Genomic DNA, 9,292 nt, shown 5'->3' on the forward strand with positions numbered 1-9,292 from the left:
TTGTACCTTTCACCCACTTCCCGGTACAAGAAGTTCACTGTCATTTAAAACAATGGACCAAACTATGGTGAGGTTAAATCCTAGCCCCTTTGTCTGAGTGTTGACCGACCACATAACAGAATCGTCAGGCACCATCTCATACATCTTCAGCCCTAGTGATGTCAACACTGGCAATCGAGGTGTATTTTAAATAAGTGTTGAACAGATGTAAATTTGGGAAAAATTTCCCTCCAGCAATGCAATTTCAGAATTTATGAAAATCTCATTTTCTGAGTACAACTTTGTATTTTATAGATTGCAACGTACTGGCAGAAATTAGTAGTTATTGTACATAAATTCAGTTTTGGTTGAGGTTTAAAATGACTTTTATAGTTATGTTTGCATTGAACAAATTATTGGTTTTACTCCACCACTGTTTGGTGAAGTTTTGTTCTATGGTGTGATATTCAAAGTGGATGTATTCTCTCTTGTAAGGAAAATGACGGCCAACAAATAAAAGAAACAATAACTGGAACTGTTTTTGTAATGAGTATTGTGTATTGGCACTTGCAGCTGTACTGCATCACTTCTATACCTGTGCAAATGGAATTTTCCAGTCACACCCCGTGTGTCTGTCACTTGTGGAAATGGAACGTGCCACCCAACACCCCTTGTCTATCATTTGTTGAAATGGAATGTTCTAGCTGGCACACACCCTAAGATGAAGGCTGTGTGACAATTATGGTGACCAGATATTGCATCATCCGACCAAAGAAACTGCTGAAGTCCTAACAAATAGTTGATGGCCTTCATCTTAAATGTTCTCCTTGTTGTAATTATCCATTTAATATCCTTTGTTAGAATTTATTTTGACATCTGAACATGCCAAAATTCTCAGAATTATTAGGCATTCTTTGGGTAATAGTTACAAAAATACAAACTGCAGGAAGTGCCAGTCTCAAGGACACAGCTTTCGTCCTACGTGATCAGCATGTTTTTCAATAGGGTCTCAAATAGCTTGTGTTGTGTGTGGGAGATCAGGCTTCATGTTGACTCTAATTTGACAGTTCTATCAGAAATCAAATTCATACCAGAACCATGGGATCAGACCACAGTCAATGCTAAATGATGACACAGAGATAATTTAGATTTGTTGTTAAAAAAAGGATAGGGGGAGTCTAGGCATGACAAGGAGGCATCTTGGCCTAGGCCTCCCTCGTGATGAAACGGTGTATTTGAGTAGCATCATGAGGTGGTGGCATGCAGTACCTGAGTATACGTGCCAAATGCAGAAGCCTCACAAGTGGCGTCATGGCAACCAAGACCCCATGATGGGAGACATGTCTGATTTGACTCCCTCATGGTGTAGGCGCTGGTGCCCAAGTGGGACATGTGTGCTCTGGTTAGCAAAATTCCCCATGCACTTTAACCAGGCAAAGAAGAACAAAAGACAGAAAAAACACCAAGCAGAAATACAGCAGACAGTTGTGTTGAAATGTAAAATGAGGCTGTCTACTGTGTATGAGCAGTCTGGAATGCCAACAGTTCAAAACATCAAACAAGACTGCTTCAAAAATAGGGGGTAGGCGAGAAAGGGTAGCAATGTGTGCTGTGGCCAGGCAAGCAACAGTGGAATGAATGAGAGCAGGGAGTCATCTGTATATATAACGGTGAAGGTGTGAAAGTCAAAGCACAGGGTACTCAGTAGCCATTAATGTCAATAAAGAAATATGAAAAACATTATTATTTATAAAGAAATATTAAAAAATATGAAATTATTATTAATAATAAAATGAAAATATGAAAAATTGTAATCCTGTGCTCTCGCTGTCGCTCGTAACATTCGTAAATTACGAACAAAAATGAAAATTTACGAAAAAAAATAAATGCCCGATCGGCCATTTACGAACAATTTTGGTATTTTTGAAGCCTGATTTTCGGTCAAAATTATGAATTCCGGGGAAATGCTGTCATATCTCGTCTTTCAAAAACTATTCTGCCTCTATATCATAAGCGTATCGACACATGGTAAAGCTGGCTTTGGACTTTGACCTGTGATAACATGAGCATGCGCAAAGGTTTCAAGATCCCCGGGTCGTGTACTCAGATACTGGTGTGTCATGCATTACGGTAGTTTCGAGACACCCAAACACTCACACGCCGTCAACTTTCCGAATGGACGGTTGAAGCGGATCGAGGGAAGCGAGCAGTTACAAATGCTTCAGATAGATAGTATCCTCAGCTGGGAAAGAAAGTCGGGCATAAAAACGGCAACTGATATGAAAAAATACGAAACAATGAAACTGCCGAGAAGAGATCAAGAACAGTCAGCCTGAAAGACAGTCGAACTACAGTCCGGACCGAGCATGGTTGAACGATGCTGCGAATTCCGTAGCCTTTGCCACTCGGGTAGCTTGGTCATTGGTCACTCCCAAAAGAACATATCAAGGAGTGGCAGGGCTCGTTTTCGCAGCATGGTTGAACGATGTACCGCAAAGTGTTTGTCTGTGCATGGAGGTGGAAGCGAGCCGGAAATCTTAGCGGGAAGTCTTAGTTGTCATAGATTTGTCATTTGACGATCTGCAGATTGAATATTTTCAGTGAACTTGCCAATTTTAATAGGTTTCCTTCAACATATTTTACAAGAAACTGTCTCAGCAAATGCTATGAATACTGATAGTTTTTCTTTGATGATCCAGAGACAATGCTGCACAGTCCCAAGACGACAGAATTTATCCAGCCCCCCCCCTCCCCAAATAAATGACGATCATCTGCAGCGTTTTAAAAGTATAATAACTGTCTCTAAGAAAACATTAGCAGGATCACTAGTCTCAGTTTGCGTACTTAAATTTGCAGTTATAATGAGACAAACTTTGTGCGAAACCACAGACTGCCAAATGTTCTGATCAGTGGTTGTTTTAAAAGAATTTTAGAGCTGGACATGGCATATATAATGACTGCAGCTATAGAGGCACCACCTAGTACCTATGGATGACATGCATACCGGTACTTTCAAAGTAACAGAGGTTTTCAAATATGAAAAACAGGGGACAGATTTTCTAGCATCTAAAACTTGTGCAAACACTGATAATATTAATGACCATTTCATATATTAATATATATAATCATCAACCACTGACTACACACACAAAGGGATTACGATTTGTGTCATAATATACTTGAAAATGTTATGTTGTGTAATAAAGAACGATTAATTGAATAACATTCATCGGCCGGTTGATCAAAATGACACACTTTATTGAGACAAGGAAGAAATTTCAATGTTGCAAGCATTCATGACCCATGATGTACTGTGTTATTCAATGGATCTTTTGAAAATGCGTATCAAAATATGTGTCAAAAGAAAATTAAAAAGGAATTTTTCATTTTCCTTTGTCTATAATGAAATCATTTCTATCCCCTTAAAATCATTTATTGAGTACCAGAAGTGCTTGTCGAAAATGGGCGGGCTCAGCATTACATAATTTGTGCTTACTAATATTTTTTGAACCGAATTCGTAAATTTACTAACAATTTTGAAAGGCCAGGGAGAGCACAGTAATCATTGTCATCATCAACAACATCATCATTCAGCATCATTGGCATTGTTGAATTCTTAACAAAGTTCGCCCGCCTCAACTAAAGTACTCTTCCTTAAGGAAGAGTTCTTTAGTTGAGGCGGGCGAACTTTGGGAAGAGTACTTTAGTTGAGGCGGGCGAACTTTGTTAAGAATAAGCCAAAAAAGGCAAGAAAACTATAAGTCTGATGTCATGAGCACGAGGGGAAACCATGGGCGGAAAACGTTCAAGGTCAGGGACATGATGGAGGCAAAAGCATGGGCACATGCAATGCAATGGCACAGGGTTGTTGACACCTAGAATGTGTGAAAGTCAGAGGTCAAGGCAGGATTCAACTACACACACACACAGAAGGGAGACAGATTTTAGGCAGAAGCCACAAAGGGGAGAAACATAAAAGAGGTCATGAATACAATGGGAATGAATGGGTGCAAAACGTGAAAGGTCAGGAATCAAGCAAGTGTGTGTGACACACGAAGAGTGATATTGGCAGGAGGGGTAAAGGAGGTGTCATAGTATAATACCATAATCTGCACCCACAGTAAGTTGATCTAGTATAGTGAGGTAAATGTAAAAGTCACATGCTATAATATTGAAGTGAACAAAAATATATATTTTAATCTATTTGTATACCTTTGTGATAACCCAAATATTGTACCATGTGATCAATCGGGTTCGACTGAAAATTTTACCACACGAAATAGCCAGCCAATCAGCCAATCCAATAACCGAGCTCGTAACAGTGTAAGTTGTTACAATTTTTCTGACTGCGACAACTCCACATGCTATAGAGTTCATGAAGCACTCACAATCACATACTCGCTATCACACATCACAAAACATTTGGATATAAGCATGGCTACTGCATTGCACATGGTTTTAATAAGGGAGGTGATATGATTGTCAGTATTAATGCCTGCAGTATACTAAGATTGAATACGGTACTTGGTGCAAGGAGTGACTCCCACATGAACTTGAAACCATCTACACCTAAATCAGCAATCGATGACTTTCATGTTTGCCCAAACTTCAAGGCCATGACTTTTCTCAAGGGTTGTACACTCAAGGTCACTGAAAATGCAAGAGCTTATCAGTTAAGTTTGCCATCATTTTTCTAGATGGAAAAAGACTTTTCCCCAGGAGAGTCATATGCGGAGATCTTCCATGCCGTACTGTTTGCACATTGCTTTTGACACTACATTTTCTGTGATTGCCTTCTCAGACAATAAAATTAAAAAACTCCACAAATATCACTAAAATGTCAAGACTTTTTATTGGCAGAAAAATCACGTATAAAATCTGTTTGAAGTTGTTAAAAATATACAGAAACTTTCTGTACAGGCAATTGATATTGGAAATCATCAAGAGACAAAATTTGTTTTTTGTTCAAAATATACAGATTAAAATGTCTTGTCCATACAAAAAAACTGTAGACAAAAGTTATCTGTTTTACAAAGTATACAGAAAGCTTCTATAAAAACAAATGATGAATTTTCCTACAAATATTTTTTCAAGTCTAGTTTCAAACTAAAGCCACATTTTGGTAAAAATATTTTCATCTCTAAAGATGGCTTGTAAAATTTGCCAGGTAAGGTGTAATCTGGCATTGGTAAATATCAATACAGTAAAACCTGTGCTTTTTATAGAAATCATGATTGCTCATAGGTTGATCATCATAAGTTACAGGTTGAACAGAATTTGAAATTTCCATGCGGAGAAGACCTCTCCATTCAGGTCACTTTTATAATCCCCAAGACTGTCTTCAATAGGCAGATTTCAATAGGCAGATTTTACTGTATTTTCAAATGTAGAATTTTGTCCAACAGGCTACTCTTTCACCTAACTAATCCATGGTACTTAAATACATCATTCATTTGGCCACACAAGTAAGTCGTACAAATCTCATTTGGTCAACCATACCCTTCAATATGGTCGTTTTCTGCAGCTAAAGCACATAAGATTACAGAAGTTTAAGGTAATACAGGAATTCAAGGCTAGAAACTCCGTAAATTTTTTACTTTTTGTCATGGCTGCAGTTACATCGTGTTGAAAGTAGTTTAATGAGATCACCATCTAAAACTCTTGCTGTGTACTCATTAACCATAATTCATTTCCGTGTCATGTAGTCCTCCCCCTAGGGTAAGACAATTAATTGCTATGCATTCAATTCTTGTGGTAAGTTGGTTGGTTACAGATAAAGTACTGACATCTGTTTGCAAACACTATAAATTAAGTTCAACTTCCGCAGACTTGCCAACTTTACCTACATTTGGTACTAAAGCATAAGGACACTAAGTAAGACACAAGCCTGTATATAACTGAGTGGAGGGACTGTGTTTTAAGAGTGATGGCCTCATTAAGCCTCCGTACAATTCTAACACCTGTATCAGTTTGTTACAAAAAAAAACTATTACAGAAAACAGAAATCTGACACACTTTTCAATGTCATTATGCTATCAAATATTGGAGCAAATTTCAATGGGACACACACAAGTGTTTGCACAGAGGAAGGAAAAAAACAATTTTGAGGGGTTATGTGAACTGATTGTCACATGATCCTTATGTAAGCAATGCCATTACTAAACACAAATCACATCATTTGCCAATGCCCTGGCTTTCAGAAAATACAATATATTACATGATATATAAATATATTATATAATATATTTAATATATTAACAATATGATATATAACTTTAATGGGGTTTATGAGCTCAAGTTTTTAGAGAATTCATTGTTTGATTGGAGAAAGCTAGTACAGTACAACCTGTTTAAACTGAACCCTAAAGGGACTGAGAAAAATTGTTCGGTTTGGAGAGGTCTTCAGTTTATAGAGGTCATTTTACCATAGAGTTCTATGAGAATGGGACTGGGAAAAGGGTTCAGTTTAAACAGGTTTCCAGTTTAGACAGGGTTCGGTTTATAGACAGGTTTCACTGTACTTGTCTCGTACACTTACAATCTACAATCTTCTCTCACAAATGACTTCCAGTTGTACATGTCATTTGTACTATTAGCAGCTTACTGTAATGGAAACAGAGAAAAAAGATTCCAGCACTGTCATTCACAAACATAAAGTCTACAACATATATTTCAAGATCATCCCTCTGTACACAGATATCAATTGGGATATCTACAAACTATGTCTACAATTCAACCACAAGAGAATTTGGTTTGAAAAAAAAACTATACATGCATGTGTATAACCACAATTAGAGTCATAATTTCCCATTGGTTGAAAGAAGAGTTGGGATAACTCAAAAGTTTTCATCATTTGTTAGGGGAGTGGGGGTTGGCATTGGTGGGGAATCAACCAAAATTACCATCCCCCAAGGTAGAAAGTTAAAATTCCCTGTGTGAGCTTCATGTTTGAAAACATGAGTGTCTACAGCCATATTCACTGAAAGCTTTAATATTATTAGCGCCTGTCTGACCAACATACCGGTACCGAATCCTTTGGAGGGGCACTGCAATTGCAACTAGGAAGGTACACCAAATGCCGCTGTTTTGCCCCTTAAAGTAGACTTTTGACCACGGAAATGTTGATGAAATAGACCTTTGACTACATTCATGCCTAAAGCACAATTTGATCTATCACTTTACAAAAAAATGTAGAGTTTTGTTGCTTAAGTATTCAGGCCAAATTGTAGACTTTTGACCCCTGATGTAACAGAAAATTATAGAATTTGGGTTTATTTAATCATTGAAATCATTATTATCATCACAAATAATGTCTACCTCATCATCAGCAGAGACACCATTACAGAAGATGAAAGTGTTACCTATTGAAACCTGGACTAGCTTTATCCATGAACTCATGATGCACATCGCATCAATTTTAGCCAACCGGTACTTCCCCTCCAAAACATGTACATCATTCAATAAATATCAGTGGCTTAGATTTGTAAGAATACATTTGTACCAAAGTAAAGGTATACCCCCGGTATGCCCCCTCTTTAACCATGAATGTACCGGTACCTTTTGGAATCAAGTAAATGCTGTATATAAAATCAACTAGATGTGTAATATCACGGTAAAAGTGGTTAATTTACTTGTAGCTTTCACAGTTCAGTCACTTACCTGCGAGGCATTTCCAGTTAGTACAGCTAGTCCGAAATCACAATTTGTAGCGGAGTTTGAGTTTCAAGGTCATCATCACCTGCAGGTCTTGACTGGTCTTTTTTCTCCCGTTGTCTGTACTTCCTGTGTCCAAGAGAATCAAAATGTCCATTTACCATTAAAAATATAACAATGAGAAAACATAAATATTGTTAAAGCACAGGGAAGAATCTCACAGAAACTTACCAGTATAAATTTACTTGTTTATTGTACATATTTACAGTGTACCTATTTGACATTGCTTATTTTGTACTGTACACTAACGATCTGTTTTCGCATCGTGTAATTATTTTGTATATTTTGCCCGGAGGCCACAAATACTGAAATAAACAATCACTGAAATAAACAATCTATCTATCTATCATATAATATTGTTAATTCTCTCAAATTTGCTTTAATTCAATGCTTTTCATGGAGAGCTCAAATAGCTGTAATTCGCTTCATATATTTACCAAAATTTGAACTTCTGTTTGTATGACAGAGTTTTCTGTGCATTCTACTGCTTAAATCATATCTATGATCTGTGTTCAACTTGTTTAACAGTGTCAGTATAAATGCCTGATGTTGCTGTTGACAGCTGAGTTCTGGTCCAGCCTTGAATCCATTTGTAAACAACAACACAACATAATTTACAAACAACATGATATGTTGGAAATTAGGTTTAGACTTTTGGATTTCAGCCCACTTTAGACAGATAAATAATATGTACATGTCCTCCTGGAGGAAACTATATTGAACTCCTGTCCCTTTAAAGCTCCAATAGTTGTACCATTTTACTCATTTCCAGTATTTTCATCAACTCATGAAATTATTTCTTGTTGTATTTTGACAAGCACCTAGATATTGCCCTGCCGGTTTTCATTTCCTCGATTCAACCTGTATGAGGATAATGTGGTCTTATGTTAGTTCTAGTACATATATCTTGATATCTTGATAATAATTCGATTCAATTTATAACATATTGAATTCTATGGTATAACGGTGGGGAAAAACATGCCTGTAGGAAGAGTAATTAACATAATCAGAATTAGAGAAGTCTTTATTAACATACCAAATGATCAATCCTGTAATTCCTAGTACTGCCAGCACTAAAGTAACACTAATGCCTGCTTTTTCACCTGCAGTCAAATAGACTTGACCATCAGCTGTACTATTATTGCCAGGGGATCCATCAGATGTACCGTTAGAATCAACTGTTGTCACACTGGGATCAACTGTTGTCACATTGAAACCAACTGGTATTCCATTGGCAGTGGAAGTCAAAGTGTACATGCTTTCACTTGCATCAATAACATCAGTGGCTGATGCAGAACTTTCAATAACACTGTCTGTTGATGGCATGGTTGCTGGAAGATAAACATATCATCTATTTAAATTACAATTCTGTAAATATTAAGCTTAAATATGTATACATTTGAGTTACGAAATGTTATGAGGAACCATGGACAGAATTTTGAACACTAGGTGTGAAAATATTAACATTTGAAACTCAATCCACTGTCATGGCACTATGATTTTATTGTTCCTTTTAGCCTTTCAAAAAATACGAAGAAAGCATGTTTTTCCTGATCACAAACTCTCACAAACTCTCATTGTTCGTAATGTGCACTTCTAT

The 9,292-nt window shown here is 37.0% G+C and overlaps 1 long non-coding RNA gene across 1 annotated transcript; it reads right to left on the reverse strand.

The window, feature by feature from the left end:
• Window positions 1-4,971: 4,971 nt before the first annotated feature.
• Window positions 4,972-8,998, reverse strand: LOC139133802 (uncharacterized). Its single transcript, XR_011552643.1, has 3 exons — window positions 8,729-8,998; window positions 7,639-7,761; window positions 4,972-6,582 (listed from the first exon to the last, which is right to left on the reverse strand). It is a non-coding gene; the product is annotated as an uncharacterized lncRNA (long non-coding RNA).
• Between the last annotated feature and the right edge of the window lie 294 nt (window positions 8,999-9,292).

The sequence above is a fragment of the Ptychodera flava genome, chromosome 5 (genome assembly GCF_041260155.1).
Source record: "Ptychodera flava strain L36383 chromosome 5, AS_Pfla_20210202, whole genome shotgun sequence".
In the NCBI taxonomy this organism is placed as follows: domain Eukaryota; kingdom Metazoa; phylum Hemichordata; class Enteropneusta; family Ptychoderidae; genus Ptychodera; species Ptychodera flava.